Source organism: Bos indicus x Bos taurus, chromosome 15 (assembly GCF_003369695.1).
Source record: "Bos indicus x Bos taurus breed Angus x Brahman F1 hybrid chromosome 15, Bos_hybrid_MaternalHap_v2.0, whole genome shotgun sequence".
Lineage (NCBI taxonomy): Eukaryota > Metazoa > Chordata > Mammalia > Artiodactyla > Bovidae > Bos > Bos indicus x Bos taurus.
In genome coordinates this window covers 51,466,079-51,479,752 of record NC_040090.1, presented here as the reverse complement: position 1 = coordinate 51,479,752, position 13,674 = coordinate 51,466,079, and the positions used below count along the sequence as shown (strand labels likewise).

The window sequence follows — 13,674 nt, the reverse complement described above, 5'->3', positions numbered from 1 at the left end:
TGAATATATTTTGATAATGAGAATTTGAGAATTTTAATAGAACAAGTTCATTTTATACCCATTTTCTCTATACCCTCATGCAGCAATGACTACTGAATATATATTTTAGACTCTAAAATTTAGAGTCTTTCTGAGGAAAACCTGAAGTTATTTTACTTTCTGCAGTTTCCTGTAAAATATCTAGTCCACTCTGAGCGAGTCCCAAGGGAATAATTAATAGCTACAGAACCATTCATTCATGAACATAGAAGAAGGGAAAAACACTGAATTTCATCATCCTGTAAAATATTTAATATCCTGTTTCTTGTGGCCAGTGTCCAGGGGCTTTGGGCTTTCCACTAGAATATTTTCTAGCCAGGTGAATCAAAGAATCATATCCCAGGCCTTTTAGAAACTTTGAAAAGATGGGCTACTTTGCATAATCTTTATTCTTAGGGTAATGGGTTTTTAAAACCCCCTTAAAAGAAATGACCTGATAGTCACCTACTGGTCACCCTGCAGTCTTAACATTGTTCCTATAGAGGTAATTTAGACCGCTCAGCATCCCCTGGATTCATGAATGTACTACCAGTCCCACTGGTAGCACATTTAATGGCAGGTTAAAGGTATGAAGTTGTAGAGATGTGATTTTGCCTTTATAAAACCTAAGCACTTATTCAGGGAAGGTTCAGGTTTAATTTGCTAGCAGCCTATCCATTCTAAGTCAACCGCTTCAAAGGGGTATGTAAAACCAACCAAATAGATTATTTGCTTATGGGTAGATAAAGGCCTTGGGCAAACAATTATACATGCTACACACCAATGGGGACAGACTTCTTCTTTGGGGTATAATGTTCCATCATTCTAGAATAAAGCTCTGATTTCTTGCCAAGCTGGAAGTCGAGATCTACAAACTGCCTTCCTCAATGCTTTGCAAATCAGTCTCAAAGGAAACACACACAGACAACACCCTCGGGCTGTAGCATTTGCAGAGCTTGGTATTCTTTAAACAACGTCCATCTATATCTGGGCCTTCCTCATTCTGACATACAAAATTTCATTTGATAGAAGAAAGAGCTCTATCTACCCCTGAACTGTGTGGCTCTTAGGAGAAGACAGCATTGAGTTGGCGGGGGCGCGGGGGGGCGCGGAAAGTATCCATTTGAACGTCAAACTTTTTGCTGATGCCAACTCAATAACTAACTACTTCATATTGACTGTTTTTGTTAAACGAGGCTTCACTATATATATATGGATATATATATATATATATATATATATATGGATATATATATATGGATATATATATATATATCTATCTTGCCTGGAAAATCCCATGGATGGAGGAGCCTGGTAGGCTGCAGTCCATGGGGTCACTAAGAGTCGGACACGACTGGGCGACTTCACTTTCACTTTTCTCTTTCATTCATTGGAGAAGGAAATGGCAACCAACTCCAGTGTTCTTGCCTTGAGAATCCCAGGGACGGGGGAGCCTGGTGGGCTGCCGTCTATGGGGTCGCACAGAGTCAGACACGACTGAAGTGACGCAGCAGCAGCATATATATATCTTAAGGGGATTCTTGGTGCTATGTTTGACCAAAAGGGAATGCCAAAGTTTTAGAGTCATCCAAATCTGATCAACTTTTCACCCTGGGTTCTGTTTACAGACTCTTCAGCTCACATTGTTGGAATGAGACAAATATAGCCAGTTTTGCTTTGATCTGGAGTCAGTTTGGCTTTCCAATCCTGGCACAATGGTGACATTTAAGAGGCAAAGGGATAAAATTATTTTCATTCCAGCCTTTTAAACATGGTGAAGAGTTATAAAACAGCTCTGGACAAATATGAAGCTGGACCTAAATGGGCCATTTCTTTTTTATAAAACAATTTTTTTTCTTACATGATTGGTCCCAAAATATAAATAGTTAGGCACATTCAGGAACCTCATTAATTTTATTTTTAAAGATAAAGACTGATGTGATGGCACTTGGAGCACCACGGGAGAAGAAGAACTGCTGTAAGGTAGAACCCAAAGCAGGGTGAAACTGGTCTTGTACAAAGTCTCTGTCACTTTCCAAAAGAGATCATGATAACTTTGAAAGCAATCAGGCAGGCTCATAGAAAACAAAACAAACCCTTATATCTGTGTCTACTCACCGCTCAACAGTAAATCGTCTGAGTCACCCCAGTTTCTGCTGCCTCGCCTGCAAGCCCAGGTTCTTTGTTTGACAGCTTGAGAGGAGTTTGAAGACAGAAGGGATTGAGGATAACCCTATAGACTGATCACTGAAGAGCCTCATCCATTTCGGGACAAAAGGCCTCCTTCCTCCTCATCGGCCCCTCTTTCCATGTCTACCCCTCATAGCGGAAACTAAGGGAGAGGGAGGCAGAATCGAGGAATTGGGAGGGATTTGGATGGCAGACAAGCAGAGCCCGTGGTCTGTGAGATCGCCCACAGACACATACCTATAGACACAAGCTTGTGTGCACTACCACCACAAGTTCGGATCTACGGGTTTGTGGCAACAGGCCTTAGCATCTTCTCTCGTGTGGGGGTCTGACATGTCTGAAAATGAAACGTTAACATCGTTAGTCCAACCAAAGACTCTGCCGTTCCATCGTGTCGTGCCAGAAATGGAAAGACTTCATCCTGCTCTTAAGAGGGCAAAAGTCGAGCAGCATCTTCTGTGTTCTCCCCCATACACTTCCCTCTCTTTTCACTTTCCCTCACAGACACAATGGGCTTCGGGGTCAATCTCATCATTTTACTGTTTCATATTACGGAAGGCTCATTCATTCAGACCTTAACACACAAACTGAACACAGAGACACATGGATGGCAAAACAGCAGAATAAAGAAAAGTCTTTCAGTTATGGGGAGCGAAAGAGAGAAACACAGGCGAGCCCAAATGCAAGTTCATTCTTTTACATACCTGTAATTACATGAAAAAAAGGGTGAAATTTTCCTTTCCTATGTGCTTTCCAGCAAACAGAAGTAGTAAACTAGCAAGCACCGCCAATAGGCTTGTATTTTCTGAAAATTATGCGACAAGATGTCCAGTTATATTAATTCGGAAGATTCCTCTTCAGGAAAAGTTTATATTTCACCTTCACCCCACCCCCATTATTGGTCCAAACACCAACACTGAGCAAGTTTCAGCATACTTTATAAAATCCAAACCAGAAAAGAAATTATACAGAGGCTCCCTGCATAACTGCTCCAGGTTGTGGGAATGAATATATTTCTAAGGACTTCTTATAAAACGGTTTTGTCAGCGTAACATTCTTTCTTCAAAACCAATGTTCTACAAGTAAGAATGGGGAAGCCAAGACAATGATCTTTCATTAATGGCTCCTTTCATGAATTTTATTGAGGATATAGTCTTAAGCAATGAGTATTTCAAGGACAAAGGATGGAAAGCAAAATCACCTCTCTTCTGAGAAGTTGGGAAAAACATATGCCTCCATCTCTTTGTAGGACCTAAAAAGAGATCTTTTCAATTTTTGTCAGCAATGTCTATAGATTTTGGTTCTCAAAGAAAAAAAATAGAACTTTGCCTTGATATATGAACATTTATTCCTATCTCAAGAATGTGGGAGGCTCTCCTAATAACAAAAAGGACAGATGAATTTGGGAATTATTCAGAGAAAAGAGGAGGCCCCTAGGCACACAATTTAAAAGGTAAAAGCAGGAAACCAACAGAGGGTCAAACAGGGATGAAGAGGCAACCATTCATAGACACTTCGTTGTCTGCCTGTTTAATCGTGGTGGAGCCGCGGGCATGACTGTGAAGGTTGCCAAGACGGGAGAATTTAGTCGCAGCTCCGTGGCTTGACTTTTAGATCCAAAGAAACAACAATCCCAAGTGGAAGCAAGCAGGATCCAAACCAGTCACTTCAAAAATGGTTTGGACTTTCTGTTATTTTAAAATGTTCATTTCCTTTATAAAATAAAAGATTTTAAAATAAACGCCAAGCCGCTTATTTTCCTTTGATCTCCCTGACAAGGGCATGGGGCCAGAGGTATTTGAGGATGGGCACTTTGAACACCGCTAAGGATGGCTGGAACGGGTGTGACACTGGAGCTCTTATTAAAATAAAAAGGAATAGGCTTAGGCTCGCAAAGTGATGAGAACTAATTGTTGTTATCATTTGTTAAAAATATAGCATGCAATACTCGTCAGCGGTGGATGAAGATCTGTCAAAGTATTACACCGAGTCATTCAAGAACTAATCACCTTTGTAAATGGTTAGTTGTTAGTTTCAACTGGGGGCCTCTGTCTTTTTTTTTGGAAAATATAGGACAGAGAAAAGTTATTCATTCCAAAGGCTTTGCAGTGTTAACTTTCAAATAATCTAGAGTTTTACTTTTAAAAAGTAAAAGAGAAATCAGAAGATGCTTAGGTTGCAGAAAAAAAGAAAGTCAAATACCGATCAAGTAGAAGAATGGTTTATTTGGGAAGAGACGTTTTCCTCCCAATATTAATTGAATACCTCCTTCAAGAACTTCTTTGTGTTGAGCAGAAAAATAAGGGCTCTTTTCAGAGCAAAGTTTGGCCTGCTTTCTTAAGCAAGAATCTGCGGGGCTCTCAGAGATAGTAACAATTAAGTTGGGAAATGCAGGCTAATAGTTAAAAACAATGGTAAAGGCAGGGTAAGGTAATTCATCAAGTAAATATATCATTTGTGTTATTAAACATATTTAAGTGGCACAAAGTCCTCCAACAGCATCGAAAACGATCTCCTTATATCATGATAGCTGGGCTCAAATCTTTGTCACTGGACCTGCGTAAGCACAGTTTTATAAAATTCCAGACATATAAGATCACTCTTCTAGGACTAAAGTTAAAACGTCAACCATTATGCAATTATTATGTTACAAGGCATCAATTATTACGCAATTTTTAGAAGCCGTATCTTCCAGGAATTCAGAGCATACACTAGGCTTTTTGGAAGCAATCTTCCAATACTTCTAAGTACAAGTACTGGAGATAGCCACAGTTTCAGAATGACACCTGATGGTTTCAAATGAGTTTTGCCTAAATTGTTGTCAAAAGAAATAAGCACTATTAAATAATAACTTGCAAAATATTTTTCTGAACTCCAAAGAATTGAACGTTCTTTTCATTGAATATTATAAAGCTGGTTGCTATTGTCAGAAAAACAAAGCTTAAAATGCAGTTAATCTTCATAATTAAATCATTCAAGCATACTCTAAAAACTTGTAATAACTTGAGAAAATGGAAAGTTTGGGAGAAATTTTAGAAAAATGTAGTTACCTGAACAAAAGGAACTTCTTATGAATCCAGTGTTTTAAACCTGTTGCCATCTTGCTAGGCCAGCATCTTCAAACCATTCACCCGCGTCTGGAAAATAAAATTATTTTAAAAGGATCAAGATTCTTTGCTTGGTTTGTGGTTGGTTTCTTTTTGTCACCCAACTCTTTTACAAAGCTGAACTAGAATTAATGCCAAAATGAAAGTAAAAAGGAACACCAAAGACTGAAATAAAAGTAACTCTAGAAAAACACTGGGCTGCGTTATGCCTTCTTCATTTCCAGAACTACACATGATAGAAAGGTTCTGCAAGTAAGTCACTTTCATATTTTTCCTGGAATTTCCCTGGCTACCCATGAAGCTTGAGAACGATTTTACCAGAAAAATGATCAAATAGGAATGGGACGTCTCGGAATACTCCCAAATTCTGATGTTTTATACCAAACTGCTCATTTGCTAAACATGATTAAGAGATAGTCTATCAATAATTAAGCATGGTTAAGGTATAATCAAGTTGGGCAATCATTACCTGGCACGTTGTAGCGTCACTGAGACATCATTTTAACTTTTTGATTCTGAAATGATTCAGGAGTCATTATTTCTCTCTGCTGATGGGGCCGCTAAAATAGAAAAATATCTGATTGTGGTGGCTTCAGGAGTCTGTCCCCCTCCACCCCAGCAGGATTCTTGGCTTCCATTCCAACAGTTTTTCATTGGCCAGGTTTTAGATGCAGGGTTTGCTTTTCCTTCATTGTTCCTTTACTAAAGGAAGGAAAACTCACTGAGCAGCTGCTTGTAAAAGGGAAAATGTACTTGAGTTTTGCCTGGCTGTGGACTTGAACACCAAATTCATGGTGATGTCAGCAGAATGACACCGACAGAAAGATTCCCTGCCCTCCACCCTCCTTCTGTTTAGGAGGGATCTCTCGAACAGAATCTTAGCAGATCTCCTTTGTCCGGAAGGAGCGGAAAAGAGCAATTCAGCTGAAAAGAAAGAGCAATTTCAACCTGTTATGAAAGAAAGAGAGGGAGGGAGGGAGAGAGGAAGGAGACAAAGAGACAGAAAAAGAGAATTAGAAAGTGAGAGATGGAGAAAGAAGAAGGAAGGGAGGGAGAGAAGGAGGAGGAAGAAACAGAGAAGGAGGAAGGGCAGGAGAAAGAGAGAGAGGGGGGAAGAAAGGTGGGGAGAGAGAGAGAGAAAGAGAGAGAGAGAGCTCAAGTGTACCCTTGGCATTAACTCAACGTAAGGAAGCAGGAGAGACAGCTACTCTTGGTCTCCCCGTGGCTTTCCAGTTCTCCTGATGTCCTTTCTCTCACCCTCTGCAGCCCTGGCTCTTTGTAGAAAGATCCAATCACCTCAACAAAAGAGGTGCATCCAGCAAGTGCTGCTCCAAGAGTAATTGGTGGGTGTCCCGTGTCGCAGCACGTTTTCTCCACCTGCGATCTGGCCACCAGGACACCAGCCTCCATGGTGGGAGTACCCCACGCAGAAGCTTCCGGCACCCCGGCCAGCCAGCTTAGGTAGAAGGAATCCTTGTCTCCTCAGGAAAAACTGACCAGAAAGGGAGGGAGGAGACTGGCAAAGCAACGCCATGGTTTTCACGTTCCTTTCGGGCAAAGGGAAAATTAGGAATTGCTATTTATAACCTTCCTACCAAACGCTCCCTGTATTAAAAAAAAAAAAAAGAATATTTTAGGTACAATGCAAAATGAAAGTGTGGCTAGGTCGGCTAAGGAACAAAGACGTGAAAAATGGCGTGATAGGATAAAATAGATCGGACTAAAACAAAAGATGCCCTCAGAGTATTGGAGTAGTGGACTTTTTTGGCGGCAAGGGGGGGGATCATTTAAAAACGATCTTAAGCCCACTAAGTGTTCATTTACAACAGATGTATAACAGGGACCAACTACTCAAGAGTGAGAAGTTGGAAGCAAATTTGCGTTTGACACACCCGAGGAAACAAAAGGGAGAGAGCCTGCCAGTAACAAGTTGTTTCGTGTGCAGCTGGCTGAGGAGAACGCTTTCACTTTTGAAAGCATTAGGTTTGCTCAGGATGGCAATTTCTCTTCCTCTTTAAAATGCAAGTAAGGATGCCAGCCTACAACTTCCTTTCTAGCTCTAGGTTAATAAAGCCAAAAGGCTTTTGCAATAATTAAAAATTTAAAAAACAGAGAAGACCCTGATTCTGGTATGGAAACATGAAGACATATTTAAAAAAAAAATAATCAGATGTCTGTCATTTCTTGGGTATAAATGAATTATCTGCTGCACAAAGCTTTCTATATGCCAGGCTACTCTAACACACTTGCACGTTCAAAGCTATGTTTTGCTTTTGAGAAAGCAGACCACAATTGGATTAGAAAGTTACAAATTAAGTAGGGGTACAGGGCGGCTAGGACAGGGGGAGACTGAAGTTTAGAGCACTTGGATGCTTCAAGAAAGGAGATAGGCGATAGGTAAAGAGTCAGTATTCCCTAGAACCTTGGCTGTAAAACAAGGAGATTCTTGTTTCGGGAAAAGTACAAAAGAGCCTGGAACCTCCACAGTGATGCTTACAAAAAGAAGAGACCAGCAGACACAAGAAACTAAGTTTAGCTGCAACAGGGACTTCTGCCGTACTCCAGGGCAGAGATGCCTCCAGGGGAGCCCCCAGCCTTCTCTCTGCACTGCACCCCAGGAGAGCTTAGTTTTTCTCATCCAGGACTCTTCACATCTACTGATCCCCACATTTCTCTCTTCTTTTGGAACAATAAAAATAAACCAAACAGAATAGGATTTTATACAGTCTCCATCAAATTGAAGTTTGGAAAAAAAAACAAAACTGCATCTGTATTACCTCAACTTTTCCCAAAATCAATCTGGTTTTGCCTTCTGGCCCTTGATCTACACCCCCAACACACTCTTTCTCTCTCCTCCAAGCCTCTCTCTTTGCCCCCCTACCCTCCCTCCTTCTTCTGTCTCTCTCTCTTTCTCTCTCTCTCTCTCTCACACACACAGATACACAGACACACACACACTGCTGCCTGGTCCAATCTGGTGCCTACTTAACAACAACAGAATGACAAGCAACATCTGTTTGTAAAAAAGCCAGAATCAAACCTTAACGGTTTTTTGGCTAGGATTCTTTTTTTTTTTTCCTTATGTCCCCTGACTCTAAAAGGAGAAGGGTCAAGAAGAAGAAATATGAAGATTTATATTCAACACTGGCTCCAACGAGGCAGCAATCATACTTCCCGAGAGTTATTTCCAGGTAAAGCGCTTGTAGGGAAAACCACTGCAGTATTTATGGTTGTCTCCCCTGAAGCAAGCCTGGGTCACATAAAATCCAACATATCAGATTCCTAAAAGGCAGGGGTTTTTTCTCACAGCTTTATATTCATCTTCTAGTTAGAATTCCAGGATCTTGTGTGTGTGTGTGTATGTGTGTGTGTGTGTGTGTGTTGGGAGGTGACGAAAGACAGAAAGGGAAATGAACAAGACAGAAAAATTTTTTAAAATAGTTGAGATGGAAGGAGTGGTGCTGTTTCTCCCTTAGTTTACAACATGCTGGTGTGTAAGCAGGCACATGTACATGGATGCCACACACGAGAGCAGGCACCAGGAGCGGGGGCTGCAGCAGAAAACCGCACAGCTGTGGCCATCAGAAACCGGTCCCATCCTTCCCCCACGGAGATGGAGACGAGAATTTCTGGAAAGCTACCAACAGTCCACAGAGTCACAAAGCAGAGGATCGGAGCTACCTCGACGGGGGAGGAGGCGGGCAGCCAGGCGCTGCTGGTGAAGGAGAGAAAGGCTCTGCTCACCAACTCAAGGATTTCACCCTCAGGGAAGGGGAAGGGTGGTGGGGGGGACTCAGAAACTCCACTCCCCTTTCACTCAGGGTTTGGAAGAAACCCACACACATTAAGGGAAAAATAAATTCAGACAAGTTGCTAAGGAGACTTGTGTAAACTCCAAGCACAGACATATTTCTTGGCCTTTCCCCCTGCACTCCATCTTGTATTCTGATCACGCTGCTCTGCGGCAACGTTGCACCAACCTTCTGCATTAATCTTGGCCTTCCCCGTGCACACTGGCAAAGCGCGCTGGTTGTATATATCATCATTTTTCAAGCTTAACAAGTGAAAAGGGTACGTGTGTGTGTGTGTGTGTGTGTGTGTGTGTGTGTGTGACTAGTTGGAGGGAGAGAGTGGGTGGGGTAACTCAATTTGGAATTTTAAAAACATAGGTGTTGAACAAAGAAGAGTATTTACACTGTGTGTTTTGGGAGTGTGGGGAAAAGGGTAGGTAAAGCACCCAACTCTGGAAATTTCCCTTTGCCTGTGATTTCCATCCTCTCTCCACTCAGCTGGCCCTTTCCCACTGCCCACTCCCATCTCCAGTTAAAAGCCTGTATCTCGTGGCAGGGGTAAGCAGTGCCTGCATCATCACTGCAGACACGCAGAAGGGGCCCAGGCTTCTGCAGGAAAGAATGCGTTCCCCAGCAGGGAACCCTGGTCCCTGCTTCCCTGCTCAGGAGGGCGTCCCGGAGAGATCAGCTTTTTAAAAACTAACTGGAACGATTCATGAAACCTCTAAACCGAGCCTGTTTAGATTCTAAACCAGTTAGCATTTCAGAGGACAGACTCTGGCCCAATACCCATGCTCTGGAGCAGAGACCTTCTCCCACCCATAGCGACACATCTTCGGCAGCAGCCGATAGATGTCAACATTTGATTTAGGGGAAAATTAACATTTTCTTTCAGGACAGAGATGTTTGTATTGTTGAAGCCAATATTTTCCTTTCTCAGTCTCCTGTATTAGAAATTCGAAAATCTTCTCTAGGACCACGAAAGGGGAGAAAATAAATAGCCTAAATCATTGCTCAGGGTGCTAGGACACACCACAGTCAGGTCTGTGTGCCTGTGTGTGTGTGTGTGTGTGTGTGTGTGTGCCTGTGTGTGCGTTCTGGCCTCACTGTCACGACATTAGGAGACACACACCAGAGAGTTGGAAGGGGGCATATGCTGGACCCTTCCCAAATGAGAGAAATTCACAGCATCTGCCCACCAGCCACGAGAAAAGAGCTCCAGGAAGGGGCAACCAACCAGGCCTGCTGCTGTGTTCATCACAATTCTCAGGAGAAGGCCACGGGACAAGGGATTGCTAAGGGGATGGGAAAAGTTTCTGTGTTCGGTGCACAGGGCTGAGTGTGTGCCGTCATGCTCCAAGAAGGCTACATGGCTTCCTTCTCTCCCCTTTGCCAACCTGTATTTGGTTTTCACACTTCAAAGCTAAAGCAAGCTGTGCTGCCTCAGTTGAAATAAGACAGCCAGGCAACCCTGAAGCTAGCAAGATGGAGGGTTTGCTCCTGCCACTCGCAGAGAGAGACAGAGCCCCCCAACCAGCGCTGCCAGCCCATCCTTTACAACAGACCGCATGCGAGCGAGCCCTGCATTTTAGGGAAGGGGAGATCCTTGGTGTCCTTTCTGACCTTTTCCCTACAAGGCACATCCTCAGATGTTTTGTGGCACTGAGCCATCATGACTCAATCAACATGAAAAATGAACCTGGAGGGAAAGGAACAGGGTGGGCCTCTCCCAGCGGGCAACTGGGCAATTGCCCTGTGACCTGCTTGGCCTGGGGGCAGGGGAGTGTCACCTGCATTTTTTTCATTCGTTCAGGAAGCTGCAGTAGCCCAGACCCCAGGAAATCCAGCCTTGTCGCTTGTTGGCTGTTTGTCCTGCCTGCCAGGACTCAGAGGACTGTCTCGCTCTAATGTGAATACACATTTGCCAGGACACTGTGCGATCCTAGAGCATCAACAAGAGGAAGAACTAATTTATAAAATCAATGCAACAACCAGTCCTGCAATGGAGGATTCTCTTCTGTCTAGATTGCCAAAATAGTGCTTTTCCTTTATAAGTTGGCTTACTGCTTTCTCAAATTCCCCCAAGAACAGAAAACACATTAGATACCTCTCATTTCAGCACCACCTGCCTTCCTCCAACCCTTCCAGTCCTTTGTGGAAAAAGGGAAAGATATCAGTAAACAAATGATCAACACAGCCAGGCTAGTCTGGAAGAAAGGTTATATCAGATGCACATGAAGCTGATTCAGATAGCATTCAGATTTTTAAAATATGGTTTTTTACATCATCTTGGAAAATCTTTAAGGAGTCTGTTCTTTGAGAGGCAGAAAGAAAAACAGCCATGTTAACAGTGGCTGGCAAGCCAAAAGGCTGCCTAGAGACACATCTCAAAGTATAAAGTAAAAGACTTAACATGGGTATAGGTACATGTTCATGTGTTCATATACAAACATACACATCCCTATATACATACATATATATATGCATATATACATATAGGCATACACACACACACATTTGCCCTCCAAATCTCTCACCTCTAGCCCTGAAGTCAAAGACCACATCTTTTTCACATGTTGCAAACTGACCTTCCCTTATTCTACCCTGAAACTCAGTCTCACACCCCGAATGCAAGGTAAGGAAGAGAATGTTTGGCCTCTCCATCATATATGAGTTAATGCCTCAAACTGCAAAATGCTTTACACATCAGTAAGTCTAGTTGGTATTATCACTCCATATCATGGCAGAGAGCTGACAAAAAGGAAAGTTAAGTGTCTTCCCAAAGCTCATATATTATTGTAATGACAGCATCAGAAGAAGACTCTCTCGGGCCCTAAACTAGCGAGAGGGTCCTGGGTCAGACTGAAGGAATTTTCTGCTGTCCCTTCTCTCCTTCTGCTTTGTTAGTCAGGCATTTGTATCACCTATAATCCCCCAGTACAGGAGACCCTGGCCACATGTACCCCTGCAGTCGCCATCTTGATCAACACCAAAGACTAAGCCACCAAAAGTTCATAGTGGGGTTTAATGTCAGAGGTCAACTAAGGTTGAGAAAGGTCTCCAGCAGTCTGTTCTAGTCAAGCCAGTCCAATTGTGTGGTCCTATAACTCTGACCAGGAGTGACAGATAACAGGTCTCAGGTTCCTGATTCTGCAGAATGGTTTTAGCCCATCTACACTGAGACTGAAGTCAATCTATCCACCACCCGGTGTGATTGTTAGTGCTTGCTGAACTTCTATTTGTTTTCACACATGGGGCAGGATTGAGGAGAGGATGAGCTCAAGATTTGAAGAGTGGGCATCAAATGTACAGTGTCCTTGTGAAAAATGTTGACATGTTTTCTATATATTACCAAGGCAGGTGGTCATTAAAGAATAACTGTGAAAGTTATAGGGTCTCTCAGGAGAATTCAAGATGGTTAAGATGCTTTTCTTGGGTAGGATTAATATCCATAATATAATCACATCTCTATGTTTCCTTCTCACATAAATAATTTATTTCTGACATTTAATATGGACCAGACATCACCTCATGGATGGCTCATAAAAGCATGATCATATTTCCTATTTCTTTCGGTGTGATATTTTTGGGGTGGCAGACAAGAATGGGTGGGGTAAATGGAAAGTTGAGTCTTGAATCCCATCTAAATGATTGGTAAACAGAAAAGGCTGGCAAGCGCCACAGATAGAGTCCAAAATCCCTTCTTGAAACATTTTAATGATGCCATGAAAAACTCAATATGCCACTTTTTTCTCTTTACAAATGAAACCGCTTATGCCAACACAGACTGACTGGTAGAGGGTGTCTGGAGTACACACTGAGAGGGAGTCCGAAATCCTGCTTGATCTCAGCAGGAAAGAGTTTTTACGAGGGTAAGTTATCCATGCCATGGGAGAAGGAGGTGGATGATGAAACACACACTGTGTATTTGCCACTCCTGACTGAGCCCCTAATCCTCTTGCATCCGCGTTTCTTTGTCTTCCTCATGACAATGGGAGGAGTTATTCAGCAACCCCTATGAGACCAAGTTTTGAATGCCTGTAAAGTTTAATTGTTATTATTACATTATTTCTGGACACTCTAGCTAATAAAGAAAGGAGTTCATGTTGAATTTCTATCTTGTATGTAATAGGTCTTACATATTTTATTCACACATTCAAAGTTACTAGAATAAGGTAGAAAAAAAAATGGCAAAACAGTTCCCATCCTCCACCCCCAATCACTGTGAGATACAAACCTCTTGACAAGTCTTCTGAAGACAGGGAAAATCATGACGAAGAAAAATTTCTGTGCAGACTGGGATGCCAAATCTATTTATCTTAATTCAGTTCTCCTCAAAAGTTACGTGAGATGATGCATTTTGTAAGAAAGACCTCTCTCTGGGCAATGCAGCTGGTCCTGACTGGCATTACCATTTCTCCTGGGAAGCTTGGAAGGTTCCTAGTGCTAGGTGAGGGCAAGTGGGGGCAAGGATAAGACAATGATGAGATATGGTTGTTTCCATCCTACCTTGTTGACTTTGCCAAGCTCCCTGCTGCTAGGACACTAGACATCTGTGATGAAACAGG

General features: G+C 42.5%; 1 long non-coding RNA gene across 3 annotated transcripts in view; it reads right to left on the bottom strand.

Annotated features, from left to right (window-relative positions):
- The window catches only part of LOC113905737, a 298,651-nt gene that overhangs the window by 62,936 nt on the left and 222,041 nt on the right, over positions 1 to 13,674 (bottom strand). For all 3 annotated transcript variants that reach the window (XR_003514719.1, XR_003514721.1, XR_003514722.1), the window contains one exon: positions 5,259 to 5,345. This is a non-coding gene — a long non-coding RNA (uncharacterized LOC113905737). The remainder of the gene's footprint in view (positions 1 to 5,258; positions 5,346 to 13,674) is intronic.